Consider the following 20,820-nt stretch of genomic DNA (forward strand, 5'->3'; position numbering starts at 1 on the left):
AGTAGACACTCTATTTTTGAATTTTTATACTACCAATGCTTGAATCAATTTGTTCCACCATTTTTTCTTTTGTTTCAGTGTTTCTTTTTGAGAGAGCGAGAGGTGGAGAGAAAGAGCAGTGGAGGGGCAGAGGGAGAGAGGGAGACAGAGAATCCCAGGAAGGCTCTGTACTGACAGCACAGAGACTGAGTCAGGGCTCGAACTCATGAAAGATGAGATCATAACCTGAGCTGAAATCAACAGTTGGACAGTAAACTGACTGAGCCACCTGGGTGCCCTAACTTTATGTTCTTGACGTTAAGCCACAAGGAACTGGGGGGAAATACAGGTGAGCTGGAAAGGAATACAGGTGAAACTTAGTAGAGGTAGTAAATTACAAGGAATAATCAGAAATAAATAAAATACAGACCAAATAATAAAATAAAATTGAAAATGGTGCTCTGTTTTTTTTTTTAATAAGCATAATAGACCCTGATTTAACTACATGAATAAAAACAGGAGAGAAGACTCAAAATCCAAATGAGTTGGTTTTTGGAAGAGAAAATGGTTGGAAGAGAAAGTGAGAAAACAATACCCCAAGTAGTATATAGTGTGATAACAGATTATTATGAACAATTATAAGCTAACAAATGCCATAACATAGGGGAAAAGGTAATTCCTAAAAATGCATAAGTTACCTAATTGAGATAAGAATCTTGAACCCAAGAAATAGGAAATCTTCTTAGACCACAAGAATGAAAGTTGAATTTGGAATAAAAAACCTCCCACACATGAAAGCCTAAGACCACATGCCTTCATTGGTCAATGCCAAGAAACCTTTTATTTTTTAATTTTTTAAATTTGATTTTATTTTGTTAACGTTTATTTTTGAGAGAGACAGAGAAAGAATGCGAGTGGGTTAGGGGTAGAGAGAGAGGGAGACCCAGAATCCAAAGCAGACTCCAGGCTCTGAGCTCTGGGACGGGGCTCAAACTCACATGCTGTGAGATCATGACCTGAGCTGAAGTCGGTCGTTCAACCGAGCGAATGAGCCACCCAGATGCCCCAATGCTAAGAAACCTTTTTAAAAAATGACAAATGACAGTGTTCATCACAATCTTGCAAACAGTGGAATAGAGGGAAAGCATTGAAAATCATTCTATGTGGCCAGAATTACTCTGATAGCAAAGGATGATAAGCACAATACAGGAACAAAAATGTCTAGTTCGTCCAACGTAAAAGTGTCGGTACTCTTTCTTTTGACCTCCATTTGCATGAAACATATCTTTCCACCCACTCACTTTCAGTCTGCTGATATCTTCAGGTCTAAATTGAGTCTCTTGTAGGCAACATGTAGACGGGTCTGGGTTTTTAATCCATCCAGACAGCCTATGTGTTTTGACAGGAGTTCAGAGTACCTTTTCATTCAAAGGAGTTATTGATACATTGGCATGTACTGCCATTATATTACTTGTTTTGTCTGTTTCTGAAGATTTTTTCTGATCCTCTCAAGTCTTTGTCACTTTTGGTATGTTCTTCACACTCAAAGATTCCCATTGAATGTTTCTCATGGGGCTGTTTAAGTGGTGAGTTTCCTTTAGTTTTTGCTTCTCTGGGAACCTCTTTATCTCTCCTATGCTGAAGAATAGCCTTGCTGGATAGAGTTCTTGGCTGCAGATTTTCCCCCTTCAGTACATGGAATATATCATGCCATGCCCTTCTTGCTTCCCAAGTTTCTGTTGAGAAATCTCAACAGGTTTATGGGCCTTCCTTTGCAAGTGAGGACTGCTTTTCTTTTGCTGCATTTAAGATTTTTTGTTTATCACCATAGTTTGCAAATTTAATTCAAACATGTTTCATTGTGGACCTGCTTTTGCTTATTTTGCTTATTTCAATATCAAGCCTACTGATGTTTGACTGCAGACATTTTGATTTTTGTTCAACTTTACACATTTAAGTAGTTTCATTTTGAGTCACCAGGATAACTGTAGTAATACCATTTCATATTTTACAATGAGAACCTGTCAAAATTTTCTGGAATGACTAAAGTAAAAAAAGATAACACCAGATATTCATGAAAATGTTAAGGAATTAGAATTTGCCTATGTTGCTGAGAGGAATGTAAAAAGTACATTTACTTTGCAAAACTGTGTGTAAATTACCTTTGAAAATACAAATATCTGGGGTGCCTGGACAGTTCAGTCAGTTGAGTGCCTGACTTTGGCTCAGGTGATGATCTCACAGTTTATTGGTTAAAGACCCACATTGTGGGCTCTGTGTCTGATAGCTCAAAGCCTGGAGCCTGCTTCAGATTCTGTGTCACCCTCTCTCTGTGCCCTCCCTTGCTTGTACTCTGTCTCTGTCTCTCTCAAAAATAAAAACGTTAAAAAAGAAAAAAGAAAAGAAACATTTCCCTAATCACGGGGAACATTTTGTCACCCACAAATGTGTCTCTTTTTCCATCACTCAACTCTTATTAATCACCACCATATTCATACTGGAGATAATCTTTACCAATGTAGAGAATGTGGCCAGGGGCACCTGGGTGGCTCAGTCGGTTGAGCATCCAACTTTGGCTCAGGTCATGATCTCGCGGTCCATGGGTTCAAGCCCCGCGTCGGGCTCTGTGCTGACAGCTCGGAGCCTGGAGCCTGTTTCGGATTCTGTGTCTTCCTCTTTCTCTGACCTTCCCCTGTTCGTGCTCTCTCTCTGTCTCAAAAATAAATAAATGTTAAAAAAAATTTTTAAAAAAACCCATTTTATAAAAAAAAAATGAAAAAAGAAAAAAAGAGAATGTGGCTAGGTCTTTAACCAACTTTTACACCTTATTCAACATCACAGAATTCATCTTTGACAAAAAGCTTACCAATGCAATTTCTAAAGTGTTTGATCACTGTTTGACATTTACCACATTGACCACAGAGTTCATACTTGAACAAACCTTACAAATTTAAGGAATGTGAGAAAATCTTTGTGCACTGCTCACCCCTTACTTCACACTGGAGAATTTATACTGGAGAATAACAATTGAATACAAAAGAGTGTGGCAAGGACTGTAAGCAGTGCTAAACCCCGACTACTGATCATGGAAAGTATAGTGAGAGAGGATTTTGCAAATATAAAGAATTTGGTGATCCTGTTAATCAAAGGTCAAGATTCACTCTACAACACAGAATCCATACTGGAGAAAAAACTTAAAAATGTCAAGGTGTGGTACAACTTCTAGGACTGCTGAACCCTTACTCAGCATCAGATAGTTTACACTGAGTCCAACATTATAAAGGTCATAAATGTGTCCAGCCTGTAGCTGGAATTCATAACTTGCTCAACATCATAGCTGTCTTAGAGGATAGAAACCAAAATATGTAGAGAAAATTTAGTGCCTTTCATTGGAACGTGATCCTTAATATCCCAGCATGCACACTAGATTTAAACCGTGCAAACATATTGAATGAGAAAAGGCCTTTGTATTAAAAGTACACTTTAACAAACACCAGAGAAGCATAAAAGTAACTTGAAAGCCATAAATACCTGGAAAAGTATTTAATTTAACATCATATATCAGTAACTGTCACAGAATTCAGAGTAGAAAGCACTATGTCAGTCACTCTATTCAGACATTATATCAAAATATTCATTGTAGGGAAGAATACAAAGTTAATCACTAAGTAGGCAACAAGGTGTGGATGTGGAGAAGGGCAGAGAAAGAGGACCACACAGGAATGCCCAAGGAGAATGTTTCCCCAAAGCCAGTGGCTTGGAAAACAAGAGGAGTTGAATTTTGTGAGTTTTTTCAACCAGCATAGCTTAATGCCTAGAGTTTCAAAGGCCAGCTGTAGACAGAAGGGTATTGCACTGCTCCTGGAGAGAAGGCAGGCATACAACTGGTGGGTGGGGCAGACAGGTTGGAAACAGAGATCTGAAGATCACTGGGGGGCACACAGGGTGAGATTATTCACTATTTTAGGAGACTTACCTAGAGGCAACATTCACAGATATGCCTGTCTGAAAAGAAAGGAGTTGGGTGGCACCATTTCCTTCCCCACCCTCCAAGCATAAACACAGGGCCCCTGAGCAGAGCATCTCAGCATGGTCCCTGGTTGTCTAAGTTGGTTACACAGAGCCCCACTCCCCCACCACCACCCCCATGTTGTGGTGGGAGTATCCTTCTTAATCAAGCTTCCCTCAAGCCCAGCAAGGTCAGCCCCTCTCCAGAGACCTGCACAAGCCCCTGGCCACACCATGTCTCTGGACTAGACAGTCCTGCAGGGCCATAGTTCTAGTGGAGTCGGTGTGAGGTATGATTTTGCAAACAGACTTCAGCACACCCAGGGAACACTCACCACATTGAGTCCAGGCATGAAACACTGTCTACAGCAGGCAAGGAGAGCATCTGCAGAGCACTGGCCTGCAGTGAGGAGACAGAACTGGCTTTCTGAATATACAGAAGAAAGCAGAGACTTAGAAAAAATGCCACGATAGAAGAATGCTTCCATAACGAAAAAACAACATATGGCCTCGGCCAGAGATTTATGCAAAAACAGTTGTCAGTAACATGCCAGATAGAGAATGGAAGACAATAATCCTAAGAACTACTCACTGGATTAGGAAAAGAATAGGAAACATATGGAGACCCTTTCCGCAGGGGTAAAACAGTGAAAAAACAGCCCAACAGAGACGAAAAATGCAATAAACAAGATTAGAAATCAGCTTCCTTCCATGAACAGCAGTCTGGAGGAAGCAGAGTGATGAATTAGTGACCTACAAGACAAAATAATGGAAAATGGTGAACCTGAACAAAAGAGAAAAGTTTTCCAACATAACAAGAGACTTAGGGAACTCTGACTTCATCAAAAAGAATGACATTTTAATTTTAGGAACTCTAGGAACAAAAGGGGAAGAAAAGTTATTTCAAGAAATAATAGAAAACATTGCTACTCTGGGGAAGGAAACAGAAATCCACATTCAGAAGGCACATAGTATTTGCATCAAAATAAGCAAAATCAGGGGCCCCTAGGTGGTTCAGTCGGTTGGGCCTTGGACTTAGTCTCAGGTCATGATCTCACAGTCCGTGGGTTCCTGCCCCGCGTCAGGCTCTGTGCTGACAGCTCAGAGCCTGGAGCCTGTTTCGGATTCTGTGTCTCCCTTTCTCTCTGACCCTCCCAATAGTTCATTTATGCTTTTGTTTCCCTTGCCTCTCGAGATGTGTTGAATAAGAAGTTGCTGCGGCCAAGGTCAAAGAGGTTTTAGCCTTCTTTCTCCAGAGGATTTTGATGGCTTCCTGTCTTACATTTAGGTCTTTCATCCATTTTGAGTTTATTTTTGGGTAGGGTGTAAGAAAGTGGTCCGTGTTCATTTTTCTGCATGTCGCTGTCGAGTTTTCCCAGCACCATTTGCTGAAGAGACTGTCTTTATTCCATTGGATATTCTTTCCTGTTTTGTCAAAGATTAGTTGGCAATATGTTTGTGGGTCCTTTTCTGGGTTCTCGGTATTGGCTACTACTTACATTTTAGTTTCCACTGTTTGTTATTGTATCAATAATAGTTGGAGGTGGAGGTTTTCTTTTTTTTTTTTCTTAGCAGATGCTTTTTTAATAAATATCGATGATTTATTCGGGATTTTGATGGATAAAATTAGACTATTCTGTAACCATTCATCATTTTGTCTGATAGATTCCACAACATTAATTAATTTGTTTTTGTTTTTTATCTACGTTTTATGTTTGTGGATAACAATTTTCAACTCAGTACATTTCAGTACTCACTGAACAACTCAGTACAACTCTGTATAGTTTAAGGTTTAATTTAAACAGGAATCAGCCTTATGTCAATTGCCAATAAATTACTTGTATATTTGTTGGTATTAATATTACCCATACTTTTTTTGCTTATGATTTACCTTGTTTTCTTTCTTGAAGAGTGATCAGTGGTTGTCTTATTCTGTCTTGGTGAATTGTTATAGTAGAATTCAGGTCATAATGTATTTCTGTATGAAAGTATATTCCCATTGTATGAGAAATAACGTATTGAATTGAAGGTAATATTTTAAAACTCATAACTGTGTATCAACTTTAAGTTTTATATTTTACTCTTAATTGTGGTTGAAACATATACCATAAAATTTACTATTCCGACCATTTTAAACTGTAGTGTTAAGTATACTTAAGTTGTTACAAAACCAACCTCTGGAATTTTCTCATCTTGGAAAACTGAAACTCAATGCCTCTTAAATAACCACTTCCACATTTGTATCTATTCTAATCCCCAACTACATTTTCTTTCTCCCTCTTTCTTCCTTTCTTTCTTTGTGAGGCTCACTACATTACATTAGTCACATAAGTGAAATCAGTGTATCTGTCTCTGTGACTCCTTGATTACACTGAGCATAATGTCATCACATTTTAGCCAGGTTGTATAATGTGATGAGATAGGTTCTTTCAAAGCTGAATATTCTTCCAGTGTGTGTATATGTACATTTTCTTTACCCATTCGTGCACCTGTGAACATTTCTATTGCTTTCGCTTATTATTGGCTTTTCTGAATAATGCTGCTAGGAATCTACTTGTGCACATGTCTTTTACAGACCCTGCTTTGAATTCTTCTGGTTACATATCCACAAGTGGGATGCTAGATTTTATGATAATATTATTTAAATTTTCTTGACAAACCTTCATCTTGTTTTCCAGGGTAGTTGCACCATTTGTGTTTACTCTAGCAGTGTGTAAGGGTTCCAGTCTGTCCACATCCTTTCCAACATATGCTTGTTTAATAGTGGGATGTGAACTGGTGGAATGTGATAACTCACTGTGGTCAGATTTATATTTTCCTAAGGGATAATGGTTTTGAGCATCTTTCATATGGTTGGCCACTTGTATATCTTCACTGGGTGGTGCTCATTCTATCCTTTCTCCAAATTTAAATCGTGTTATTTGCTTTCTGGTTGTTGATGCACAAGTTCTTTCTCTATTGTGGATATTACCTCCTTCTGCTCTAAGTGCTCTGCAAAAAAATTCCTTCCATTTCACAGGTTGTCTATTCATTCCTCTGTTTCCTTAGAATTACTTTGTCTGAATTCCGTATGTCTGAGTATATTGTGTGTCATTTCACTTGGCTCAAGAAATTTTTCTGGTCGTTTTGTTCAATATCTGACTGTTCAAGAGCATATTGTTAAGCTTCCAAGTGTTTGTGGAATTTACAATTTTCCATCTGCTCTTAAAACTTAGTTTCATTCCATGGTGGACAAGAAACATACTTGTATGATGTCAATCTTCCCAAATGTCTTAAGACTTGTTTTGTAGACTAGCACAGTATCTATACAGGATGATGATCAGTGTGTAATTGACAAGGTTGTGTATTCTGCTCTTCCTTGGTGGAACTGTCTCTTGATGTTTACTATGTGTAATTGGTATGTAATGTTGCTTAAGTGCACTTCTTACTGGAGTGCAATTCGGTCTTTCTATCCAGTTAAACTGGAGTGTTGACCTCTGCTACTCTTATGATGCTGTTTACTTCTTGCTTCAATTCCGTCATGTGTGCTTCACATGTATGGGATCCTTGACGCTAGGTGCACACATAAATATAATTGTTATAGTGCCCTGGTGATTTCATGACTTTATATAATGTCCTTTTTCTCTTGTTGACACTTTTTGACACTTAATGTGTATTTGTTTGATAACAGTATGGCCACCTATGCTTTCTTTTGGCTCCCATTTGCATGGAATGTCTGTTAACACACTTTTACTTGCTTCTTATGTGTGTCCTTAAATCTACTGTGAGTCTCTTATACACAGGAGACTGTAGGGTTTTGTTGTTAACTCACTGAACCAGTCTATGCTTTTTGATTGGAGGACTTGAATCCCTTTACAATCAATGTATTACTGAAAGGGAACCACTACTGCTACCAATTTTTTATAGCTTTCTGTATTTGTTGTGGCTATTTTATGCCACTTCCTCGCTGTTCCTGTGTCCCATTATGTTTTTGTGGTGTTTGTAATGACATGCTTTGATACCATTCTCATATCCTTTCTATGTCTTCTAGAGGCATTTTCTTTGTGGTTACCATGGGAATGACTGAAAACCTGTCACAACATATCATGTCCACCATTGCACCCCCTTTGTCTTACCAATATCCCAAATTGTCTTTTATTTTGCATACACTATGATATGGATTCGTGATTTTTATAGTTTTAAATTTTTTAATACTCTGTCACAGAAATAAAAGTGATTTGTGGTACCTTTTTACAAACGGTGGGTTTCTCTATTTGTTTAAGTATTTACATCAAGCGGAGAGTTTTATATGTTCCTTTTGGGTCAGTTACTTCTACACTCTTTGTACTTTAACCAGAATCTTCCATGAATTTTTCTTGTAGAGACAGTTTACTGGTAAACTTCTAGGGCTGTTTCCTGGTAAAGTCTTCATTTCTCCATTTTGAAGGACAGTTTTACCAGATACAATATTGTTGGTTGCTATTTTTTGGTATTTTAGTACTTGAATGTATCATCCTATGCCTACTTCCTATAAGATGTGTTGAGAAACCACTACTAACTTACAGTGGATCTGCTGCACAAGATGAGTTGCTTTTCTCCTAGTGTTTCAAAGTTTTCTGTTCACCTGTGATTTATGATCAGTTAATTAGTGTGTCATTTTGTTTAAGAATTGGCATTCATCCTGTGTTAATAATTCACTGAAATTCTTGCATGTTTGTTTCTTTCCACCAATGTGGGAATTATGAGCCATTAGCTTTTCATGTTAGCTCTCTGTCCCCTTTGACTCTGTTTTCATATGGGTTCCCCTTATGTATATTGATTTACTTTTGGTGTCCCAGAAGTCTCTTGGACTCTGTTCTATTCCAACTGTAATTTGTTCCCTCAGTGATTAATTCAAAACAAGTGGTCTTTAAGTTGTTTCTTTTTTTTTTCTGCTTGATCAAGTCTTTTCTTAACCCTTTACTACTTTTTCTTCTTTAAATAAATATATTTAATTTTTTAACTAATTTTTACACCCAACATGGGGCTCAAACCAAGAACCCTGAGAAGAGTTGAATGCTTTACCAACTAAGCCAGCTAAGCACTGCCACCCCTTCTACTGGTTTTCAAAATACATTTACTGGACTGTTTAACTCCTAAATTTTGTTTTATTTTTTCAACACTTTCTGTTGGTTTGAATTTTTATTTGGCCATACATAGTTTTTCTGGTATCATTTAGTGCCCCATCTGTTCTCTCTTCTTCCTCCATGATCATGGTTATGATGATTGAGTTCTTTGTCAGGTAATGAATAGTTATGTAACAATTAATGGTAAGTTTTAGAGTTTTATTTTGTTGCTTCAATTGTATAACATTTTTCTTTTTTCTTTAATTTTTTAAAATGTTTATTTATTTATTTTTGAGAGAGAGAGAGAGAGCGCGAGTGAGCGAGAGCATAAGCAGGGGAGGAGCAGAGAGAGAGGGAGACACAGAATCTGAAACAGTCTCCAGGCTCTGAGCCGTCAACACAAAGCTCGATGTAGGGCTCGAACTCACAAACCGTGAGATCATGACCTGAGCCAAAGCTGGATGCTCAACCGACTGAGCCACCCAGGTGCTCCGTAACACATTTTTCTGTTTCCTCGTATGCTTTGTGATCTTTCACTGAGTGTTTGAAATTTAAAAACCAGCCTCTGGTCCCAGGCTTTGTGAACTTGCTTTGTAAATGAAAACAGAAAACACAGCTGTGCTAGTAAATCCTGGGTCCTGTGAAACATTCTGAAGATGTATGAAGCCTGAGCTTTTGTAATTTCCCAGTTAAGAAAGTGTGTGTTGGGTCTTAATTAGAACACATGATACATCTCTCTCTCCTTGATGTTTGGTTTAAGTTCTGCAGTCGCTGGTGTTTGAAGAAATACTCAGCTTTTTTTTTCTGAGCAGCCAGCACAATGCTTTCATAATATGCTTCCATTCCTTGAGCCCTCAGTGTCCTGTATGACAGGATCCAGTCCCCTCAGGTAGCTACAAAAGAGCCAGATCTTTACACAGGTCACTCATGTCTTATTTCCTATGCAGAGTTGAGCATTTTCTCATAATCTTGCCATGGAGTCCCAGGTAGAGTGAAGAGCTATTGGGGGAAAGTGTCACTAACTCTTCTTCCCTCTTTGATGTGAGTCTTCTTCAGTTTGTCCTTGCCTGGGAGTGCTTTCTTCTCCCAACCGGATTCTGGGGCACTTGAAAGGGCAGTTGGGTCAGTCTGTTTCTGCTTCGAGGAGCAAAGTCTCTGTGCCTCCTATTTCTCAAGTCTGCTGATGTCTGGTGATGGGTATTAAGTTTTTGCATTAGCACCTTATAGTATATTGATGCAAGAGCAGTTGTGGGATCATTTACTTGGTATCTTTCAGTTATGCCTTTTGATGACACCTTGGGCTTGTTGACAAAGATAAGCCAAGGAGATTCTTTCCATGGGGTGCTATTGGGAAGATATGGTAACTGTGACTTTTGAGTATTCACTGTTAGTGGAAGATTGGGAAGGTGAAGGAGAGAAGGAAGAGCAGAAGGAATATTATGATGGATAGAACCAAACTGGGTTATTTACCCACAATAGAATGTTTACTGACTAAAGAGATTGAGGAGGGGCACCTGGCTGGATCAGTCAGTTAAGCTTCCCACTCTTGACTTTGCTTCAGGCCATGATCTCACGGTTTTGTGAGTTTGAGCCCCAAGTTTGGCTGTGCACTGAGAGTGTGCAGCCTGCTTGAGATTCTCTGTCTCTCTTCTTTCTGTGTCCCTCCCTGCCTATCTTTATGAATGAATGAAAGAGTGACTGAATGGATAAATAGATAAATAAATAAACCTTAAAAAGAGAACAAGGATATAAAACTTTTGGGGGGTAACCCACTTTAAGACAGCTATGTTTGTGGAACAATGTCGTTATGAACATAAAGACCAAAGCCCATTTTTTTACATACATATGCTCTGAAAGGAAATTTGGAAAATCTAGAAATTCAATGAGTGTGTGCCAAAAGTAGTAGTTCCAATCATTTCAAATATATGATTGGATAAATTATTCCAACAGTTTTAGATTTTAGAAAGTTAAAAATGAAGATTAAATGTCTAAATATGATCAATTTGGGGTGTTCTTTTTTTAATTTTTTTAACATTTTATTTATTTTTGAGACAGGGAGAGACAGAGCATGAACAGGGGAGGGTCAGAGAGAGGGAGACACAGAATCTGAAACAGGCTCCAGGCTCTGAGCTGTCAGCACAGAGCCCGACGTGGAGCTCGAACCCATGGACCAAAAGATAATGACCCGAGCTGAAGTCGGCCGCTTAACCGACTGAGCCACCCAGGCGCCCCTGGGGTGTTCTTTTTTGAGGGGTTATTATCCTTTCACGAACAAATAATTCCTCTTTGTTCCAAAGTTCTAATTTTGATAATTATGGGAAGGATTTTATCCAAACATCACTGTTCAATAGTACCATATAATCCTGAATTTGAAGCAACTTTACATGTGTTGTGAATTCGGGAAGATGTTTAGTAAGGACTGTGTATTTAATAATTACTAATGTGTTTACCATGGAGACAAAACATAACAATACAGTGAATCTGGGAAAAAGGTTAACCATGTATCAAATCTGAATAAATAGCAGAGAACTCAGTTTCAATAGAATAAGTTTAAAAGAAAGAAATGTGGGAAAGTCTTTTATCCAACCTCAAATTTTCTTAAATGTCACTGTTTCCTTGCTGGAGAGGACACTTACAAATGTAGTAAGTTTAGTAAAGTTTTTAAGCAGTCTTCAAAACTTGCTAAAGGAAGAATTTTCATCCAGAGAAGAAACCTTACCTATAAAGAATGTGGCAATGCTGTTAACCAGTACTCAGGTTTTTTTATTTTTGTTTTTGTTTTTCACATCACAGAGTGTATACTGGAGAAAAACTTTACAAAAGTAAAGAATGTGGCAAAGTCTATACCTGGAGTTGAAGTCTTCCTGGGCATCAGACATTTCGTACTGGGAAGAAACCTTACAGATGTAAAGAATTGGCTGAGTTCTTTAAATATTCCTCAGAATTTCCTTGACATCATCAGAGTATATATAATTTGAGAGAAACCCAACAACTGCAGGGAATATGACGGAGGAGAATATGATTTGGAGAGAAACCCAACAACTGTGGGGAATGTGGGCTCGATTTCATGAACCATGAAATTGTGACCTGAGCTGAAATCAAGACTCACAGACTTAACAGACTGGGCAACCCAGGAGCCCCCATAGAGTTACAATTTTAATGTGAATTTTTATTATGTAATTAATACTTGCAGAAGTGTGGCAGAGAGGACACAGAGTACTCATCTACTCCTCACCCTGTTCCCTTGTTGTTGACAATGGATATTACTCTGGTACTTTTGATGAAACCTACAACTAACAATGACACATTAATATTATAGAATTAAAGAATTCTTAATATTTCACTAAATTTAATTATTTTTCCCTCCACAAGGGTGTGATCCAAAATAGCAGTTGATAATCACCGGAGGTTTGGATCACTCCTCCTCCCACTTCTTAAACAGGTTCTCAAACATTAGGTGCTAATGTTTTGTTGAAACCTCAAATCAGATATACGTGGAAGCAAAGACCGTATGTTTTAGTGCTTTCATTTCTGTCTTTCTCACCAAATTCTGTGCTTTGGAAGGGGTTGGGATAGGCCCTGCCAGTATGTGCCAGTTGGGCATGTGGATTATTTGGAGCTGAAGGCAATCAAGACACTGGGCTCCAGGAAATTTTGGTTCCTCCCTTAACTACATAGAGGAATCTAAATTGGGTGCCCTTTTCAAAATAAGGGTTATTATAGGAGATAAACTTTATCTGAGTGATCCATAGATCCAGCAGACCAAACATCTAATTACCAATGTCAGGAAGTAATAACACATGTCTCCTTCAAGGGTCTTTCTAACTTGACTAAGAATCAAATTGACAGAAGAGATTAACAGGAGAAAATCAAGTGGAATGCCATATGTACAATGAATCCACAGAGACATGGAAATTTTTTTTTAAATATTTTTATTTATTTTTGAGACAGAGAGAGACAGAGCATGAGCAGGGGAGGGGCAGGGAGAGAGGGACACAGAATTTGAAGCAGGCTCCAGGCTCTGAGCTGTCAGCACAGAGCCCGACGTGGGGCTCGAGCTCACGAGCTATGAGATCATGACCTGAGCCGAAGTCAGAAGCTTAACCGACTGAGCCACCCAGGCGCCCCGACATGGAAATTTTAAAGACAGGCAAAATGAGGTATATATGGGCCTCTGGATTGTCAAGAAGGGAGTAGGGGTCTGGAATTTCAGAGCAAAGAAATGTAATTCACAGGGTGATAGGAAGAACAGAGGTTTGGTGATAAACATGAGCCCTACCATACAGAAGAATCACTCAGAAAATTTGTTAATACCCTTTATTCTGGAAAGACTTTCAACTTAGATTGTTCTGTGTGGTTAAGGGGGGGACAAACCTGTATCTTGAGACCATAGGGACTCATGTGTTTTCAGCTCAGAATAATCGACATGCCAAATTGGCACATTCTGGGTGGGGTTAAGGGGCACCTGTCCTAAACCTCTTTCTCAAACACCTGCTCGTCTCCTTTCACACTATGAATTACATTTTTTTTATGTTGAAATCCCAGACTCCTGCTCCCTTCTACTTGGTTCAGGATGAGAGAGATACCTCATTTTGCCTGCTTGCCTTTGGGATGTCTTTGTGTGTGTGTGTGTGTGTGTGTGTGTGTGTGTGTGTGTGTGGCTTCCTTATAATTATGCTATTAAGTTTGATTCTCTCCCATTCATCTGTGTCATGTCAATTTGATACTTAGTCCACCCAGAATGACCTGAAAGGGACAGGGATTCTTACTCCCTTCAAAATGAGACAGGACATTCTTGTTCCATGGGAGCTTCAAGAGCCAACCCATCCATCACCTTGTTTTCCGTTTCTGAATGTCTACTAGTTAACATTTTAAAAAACAACACATATATGTTGTGAGATGAAAAAAGACCCAGGAGTGCCTTCAACTGTCTCTAGTTTGACCTTTATCTATACTTCCTGATTCAGTTCTTTTTTCCAGCTCATCTTTAGGTCAGGCAGAAGCCCCAGCAGGCAAAGCATCCCATGATGGAAAAGGAAACTATCCCCTCCAGCAAGAAGGCCTGCCCTGGGCCAGCAGGACCCCACATGTCTGACAGCAACAGAGCGATTGGCTTGACCTTCACCACCACCTGTACGTACCACTACCTTTTGTTACAGCAAATACTCGGTGACCAGGAAGAGACAAATGACACACACTTGGGGAATCAGGAGAGACTGTTTATTTCACACCAGTGCTGGCCCAGCAGAGTCACCTCCAAAGGCTGAGCCCTAGCCCTGGTGTGAGTCTCTCTTTATGGATGGGATTGCAGGGGCTCAAGAAAAAACGTGGAAAGGGGGGCACTAATTGGTTGTGCTACATGGGCAGTTGGCATATGAAGGAGGCAAGCAAGATGACAGAAGCCAAAAGCATGTAAGGGAAGTATCCAGCTTTGACATCTGGCTGCCCCCTTTTATCTGCTTTTACCAGCTTTCATTCTCATTCCCCAATTTTGATCCTCAAGTTGCTATAGCAGACTTAGAGAAAATCAGTTTGTGGGGGCCAGGGAACCCTTTTCTGGAATTGGAGGAGGGGTGAAGACTATTCTGGCTTCTTCCTAGTGGACAGGGACGTTGAAGTGAGGAATGTGACAGCTAGGGTTCTTCGCCATCCAAAGGAGAGTAACGGCAGCTGGAATGGTCCAACTGGAGCATCATCTGGACTTTTATCACTTCTAGGAGAGAGGAAACAATCCTGGTTAGCATATTAAGAATACAAGGACCAAACGGGAGGGGTATGAACTGCATTAGGAGAGAACTAGCTAGAGGGAGGAGCCAGGATGCCCAATTCTATATGTTGCTCCAAGAGTTCCATGAATCTGCTAATTCTTGCCTCTGTTTGAGGATCCACTCCCTTAGTTGTTGGGCTATACCTCTAACTATCCCTGAATGGTTAACATAGAAGCATTATTCCTCATTTAGGAAAAGACTTATTTCCCCCTTCTCAGAGTTAACAAGTCTAACTCTCTTCTATTTTGTAATACTGCTAAAGAATCCACCTGATTTTGTAGGGTTACCAGGGAGTTTGCAAGTTGTTCTATGTCATCTGTCAGATCTTGGGATAGTTTTTGGTAAATGGAAATATGTGAGGCTCCTCCTCCAACTCTACCAGTTACTCTGGTGGTGATTCCCCACCCAATTAATAGAGGTAGTTCTTGGATAGCTTGTTTAGACTGGGTATGTGGAACCAAGGGAAGTATAAGAGATTGGTTGTTAGGGAGAATATTTGGGGGGTGGGAATGCAAAGGCACAAATTCCCATCTAGTTAGCAGCCAGGCACAAAGAAGCATTAGTCACAAACAAAAGAGATTCCTGCAGAGGGAAGGCACCAGGGTGACTCTTGTTTTTTACCTATTTGATTGTATATCTCAGTTTGGTTGCATTGGTTTTTAGTTAATTTACCTACAGGGGTTGTTCCTTGTTGGTCCTTAAAACATAAGGAGGCCTGCCCTATTAGTTTTATATCAGTAACCATGGGGTCTACTGTGACAGTTATGTTATCTCTTGACATGTTGCAGGGATAACCATATTGGTTACACTCTCTGGGACCGAGGTAGCCTCATAACATAAGGGGGATAGAGAGAGGCAAAGCCAACAGTCTTTGGAGCACTTAAGGTTAGAGGAGTTGGGTAGGTGATCAGTTGAATTTAGAATCTGCTATCAGTTACAGTCATAAGGCCCATTGTGTCTCAGTTTTGGACGTTTGGGTCTCCTGGGCAGACTTCCAGAAATGTTCTTAATGGAATTTTGAACTGCCTCTTGGGTTGCCTGGTTACAGGCCTCTTCTTGGACTCCCCCTCCATCAGACAATCCCAAGTGGGTTTGTTGTGCCCAGCATGCATATTTATCTGAGGTTCCATGCCATGTTGTTCCCTGCCAAAGGGGTCTTGCTTTAATTCTTGTCAGTAAGTTTTTCTGCCATAGGAACAGAGTGAGGCAGATTGATAACATCTTGGATGTTGATATGTGTATGTGATGAATGTCGTGTGTGTGTGTGTGTGTGTGTCCCTGTCCTAAGAGCTATTTTAGGTGACTCAGGGCAGGGGTAAGGGAGGAGGTCGTGTGATAGACACTTACAGGAAGGTGTAAGTAAGGAGGCAAGGTTTAGTGCCAGGATTAGTCCAGCTGGGGTAGGAGACAGTTTTGAGGGCAGAGAACAACCATGCAGATAAGGACACCAGCTACAACTCAGATCATATACATCTAAGGAGAATAAGGTATTCTGACACTAGTAAGCAGAGGGAGGCTAATAGAGTTTGTGACTGAGGCGCCAGTCTACAGGAGTAACTTGGGTAAGCCCTACAGCAAAAGGTATAACAACAAGTATGGAAAAAGAAGCACACTGGGGATGACAATGGAATTTGAGAGAGAATGATTTATTGTAGTTCATTTAAGTTGCTTGGTGATTTCCTCAAGCCGCTGGTAACAGTTCTCAGGTGTTAGCTGCAGGCCACTTGTCATCTGCTATCTTCTTAAGGGTGATCTGTAGAGAATTATGCTGGTTAGCAGTTCCTTTCCCTTCCAAGTGGCTATCAGGTATCAGGTGGACTGTCCTTAGTCCAGAATGATATATCCAGGTGGTTAGTCCTGCAACCTTGAGGGCTGTGTGGTTGGCACAACTAAATAGGGTCCCTTCTAGATAGGTTTGAGTGGTTCCCTTTTCCAATCTTTCATCCAAACCTGATCCCCAGGTTTGTGAGGGTGTACAGTTATTCCTAGGGAAATAAGTATCCTATCTTTCACCCATCTATGTATCTCAAATACAGTTTTTCCTAATCCTTGTAGTTGTTTTGTATTTCTAAATTCCCAAGCTCTGTCAGGTCCCCCTTGGATTTGACTAGTGGAGGGGGTCTTCCATATAGGATATCAAATGGGGTGAACCCTATTTTTGCCCTAAGTGTAGAGCATATTCAGAGAAGAGCCAGGAGTAGTATATCCGGCCAGGGCAAGTTAGTTTCCTGACATAGTTTTACCATGACTGATTTAAAGGTCTTGTTCATATGTTCCACTTTCCCTGAACTCTGGGGTCAGTAGACTGCATGTAAGTTCCATTGGTTACCTAAGGTTTTGCATACTTGTTGCACCACCTCAGCCACAAAAGCCAGGCCGTTGTCTGAGCCTTTGGTTCCCAGCATTCCATGTCTGGAAATGATTTTCCTTAGCAAGGCCTTGGTTAATTCTCTTGGCTTTTTGGTGCATGTAGGATAGGCTTCAATTCAGCCTGAAAACATGTAGATGAATACCAAAAGATACTTAGATGCTCTACTGGGCCTTATTTTGGTCAACTCTACTTCTAAATCTTCAAAGGATGCCTGACCTCAGCGTTGGATTCCCATGGGCCCAGTGGCGCCTTGTTTGCCATTATTTTGAGCTCAGAGGAGGCAGCATTGAGGGATCGAGGCACAGAGGGATGGGAGTTGAGCAGTTACATAGTAAATGCTCAGTAAGGTTTCATGGACAGATTTTCCTAGTTATGTGAGCTCATGCTATTGTAGAACCACCTGGTGGGCTAGCTGCTCCTGTATATAGACTCTTTGGTCTAGAAGTACCCATCATCCTTCTTTTGTCTGGCCTCCTTTTTCCTGTTTTTACCATTTTGTTTCTTGGACTGTGTACCTTGGGGAACTTGGCAGCTCCAGGGCCAGGATGATTTTTGAGTGTGTTGTTTGTTTTCCCACTGCTTGTTTAGCTGTGGTGTCAGCCCTTTGGTTACCTTTTAACACTGGGTCCTTTCCCCTTTGGTGTCCCTTGCAGTGAATGACTACTACTTAACTGGGTTCCCAGACTGCCTTTAAGAGTTTTAGGATTTCTTCCTGATTTTTTCTTTCTTTTCCTCCTTCAGTCAAAAGTCCTGTCTCCTCTTACAGAACCCCATATATATGTAGAGTGGCATAGGCATAGTGTGAATCACTGTATATGTTGGCCCATTTGTCTTCACTGAGTCTAGTGCTCTTATTAGGGCCCACAGTTCTGCTCTTTGGACTGACCATCCTTGTGGCAGGGCCTTTGCTTCTATCACCTCAAAAAGAGACTACTTCATAACAAGCCTATCTTTTCCTTTCATGAAGCTGCTGCCCTTGGTGTACAGGATGAGGTCAGGATTTTGTAAGGGCCTGACTGATAGGTCTGGTTGGCTAGAATAGACTTCATCAATGACCTCTAGATAATCATGCTCTGGGAACCCTGCCACTGCAGGCAAGAAAGTGGCAGGGTTTAGAGTTTTTACCGCTTCCAATCTTACTCATGGGTTCTCACATAGCAGTCCCTGATAATCTATCATCCGAGCATGCGGTAGCAAGTATTGCCCTCTGGCATCTTATGAGACTCATAACCCTTATAGACATGTGAATCTCCTGCTTCAGAGAGTATGAGTCCTAGGAGACTGTATGGGTTAGGCATTGCTGAATGCAGTGTGATGACTGCTTCATTAATGGTTCTTAAATCCTGTAGAGGGCGGTAATCATTTGTCCTAGGCTTTTTCATGGACAGCAGGGGAGTATTCCATGGGGACTGGCATCATTTTAGAAGTCCCCATTTGCATAGCCTGTCGAAGTGTGCCTGAATTCTCAGGCGTGACTCCCAAAATATCAGCATATTTTGACAGGTGTGGCCCCAGGCTTTAGGTCAATTACTATTGGGGGGTGGTTTTTATGCAGGCTAGGGGGGTTTCCTTCTGCCCAAACTGAAGGAAATTCAGCTTCTAGCTCAGGGGGCCACTGTTGGCTCACCAGGAAGGGAAGTATTTAATCTCTATTCCTCTTCCCATGGAATTGTCAGGGACAAAATCATGGGTTGGGCCTTTTCATTTAGGCATAATTGCATCTATCCATCTGAGGTGAAGGCTATTTATGCACCCAAATTGGCTAGCAAGTGTACCTAACAGACTGGGCAGCCGGGTAGATACAGGAAGTCATGAGCTATTTGGTAGCCCTGCAGCTGGCACGGTCATGGACCACAAAATGGCCTTCAGGTTTATGCCCCTGTGGCTCTACAGTGGTGACTTCTTGACCTGACAGAGGTGCCACCTTGTGTGTTACCGCAAAGTGTTTGGCCCCAGTGTCTACCATGAAGTCTATTGTTTGGCCCCCCACATTTGTCTTGACCATGGGCTCATGGGGGCCAAGTTGGATAGAGCCCAGTCTTTTCTAATCAGAGTCTACTCCTGCTAGTCTGATCAGGTCAGCCTCAGGTGGTTCTGGTTGGTAGCGGCTCGGTGGAATGGAGGTTTTTGGTTTCCCTTTTTGGTAGTTGGGGTATGCATTTTTCCAGTGTTGAAGTTCTTTGCAGTAAGAACATTGTTCTGGTCCCAGTGGTACCCTTGTTTTTTGTTTTTGAATCCTTCGTGGTTTCCATGGGGGCCCTTCTGGAGAGGGTGGGTGCCCCAAGGACATGGCCAGGAGCTGCCTTTTGCTTCATTTGGTGTGCCTCCTTTCTGACAGCTCAATCCCAATTTACAAAAACTTTGTTGGTGGTTTCCAATAGTTTGACGGTGTTCTTTCCAGTGAACCCTTCTAATTTTTGGAGCTTCTGTCTAATGTCACTTTGGGCCTGCCCCATGAAGGCAGCATTGACCATGTGCTGATTTTGGGGGGGGTGAATACAGTGTAAACTCTGAAGGCTTCACATAATCTTTCATGAAAATCACCTGGACTCTCTTCTGGCTTTTGTAGGACCTCAGATACCTTTGCCATGTTGGTGGGCTTTTTGGCCCTGCTTTTACCCCCTGGAGGAAAGCAAGTCAGTATCTTTCTAATCTGACCCTTCCTGCCTTTGTGTTGGGGTCCCAATGGGGCTCCACTCAGGTATGGCCTCCCATGCTGAAGCCTCAACATCCGGTTGTCCATCCATTGCCTGAGTCTGGAGCCATTTTCTGGCTTCTGTGACAATTCATCGGCACTCTTCTGTGTTGAAGAGGGTAAGAAGAAGCTGCTTACAGTCGACCCAGGAAGGGTGGTGAGTCTGGATTATGGATTCCAGGAGATCTATGATCACCTGCAATTTCTCAGAGTAGGGCGGTGTGTGGTGTTTCCAGTTAAGGAGATCAGCAGGGGAGAATGGTTGGTAGTAGAAAACCGATCACCCCTCTTGTAGGGTCCTGTCAGGGCCTATTCTCTAGGGAGTCATAGTCTCCTGCAGTGGCATCTGCATTGCCGTTGGGGGCCTTGGACCTTGAGCCATGTACCTAAGGTGTCTTCCTATTGGTTCAGGTGTTCCCTGTTGGGGCAGATTGGCTGCTGGCAGAAGTGAGACTGACTGGGGTGAACTATCAGGCAGGCGAGGTTTCCCTCTCTTGGATTGATGGGGCTCTGGGGGCATATGGTGGTAGAATTGGAAAGACTCTGGAATTTTCACAGAGGATGGGAGGTGTTTTTTTTCTGCTGTGAGGTCATCTTCTTGGTCTGTGCTGCTAAAGACTCTACATTGTCCCTTACTATTAACATAGAATCAGACCCAAGGAGGCTTGATTTGGGCTACTTCCAGCCACTGATCGACATATGAGAATTGATTTGGGTGGCCGGGATCTCCACTGACTACTTTATAAACAGGTCAGACTGTGGGGACATCTAGGGTGTCCTCAGGAGGCCAACCTACACAGAATGAACATAGGCCATTCTAATTCACAGAAGGTACATAATTACCCAAGGGTAAATTTGACCCCATAGTCACGTGGAAATATCTTTTAAAGATTCTTAATTTATACTCCAAAACAG

At 41.1% G+C, this 20,820-nt stretch overlaps 1 protein-coding gene across 1 annotated transcript in view; it reads left to right on the plus strand.

The window, feature by feature from the left end:
• Positions 1-20,820, plus strand: part of LOC124511671 (zinc finger protein 420-like) — a 47,097-nt gene that overhangs the window by 3,434 nt on the left and 22,843 nt on the right. The gene's annotated exons all lie outside the window — the stretch shown is intronic.

The sequence above is a fragment of the Lynx rufus genome, unplaced genomic scaffold (genome assembly GCF_022079265.1).
Source record: "Lynx rufus isolate CCGP_SWC_20201006 ecotype Redwood Valley unplaced genomic scaffold, mLynRuf1.p SCAF_16, whole genome shotgun sequence".
Lineage (NCBI taxonomy): Eukaryota > Metazoa > Chordata > Mammalia > Carnivora > Felidae > Lynx > Lynx rufus.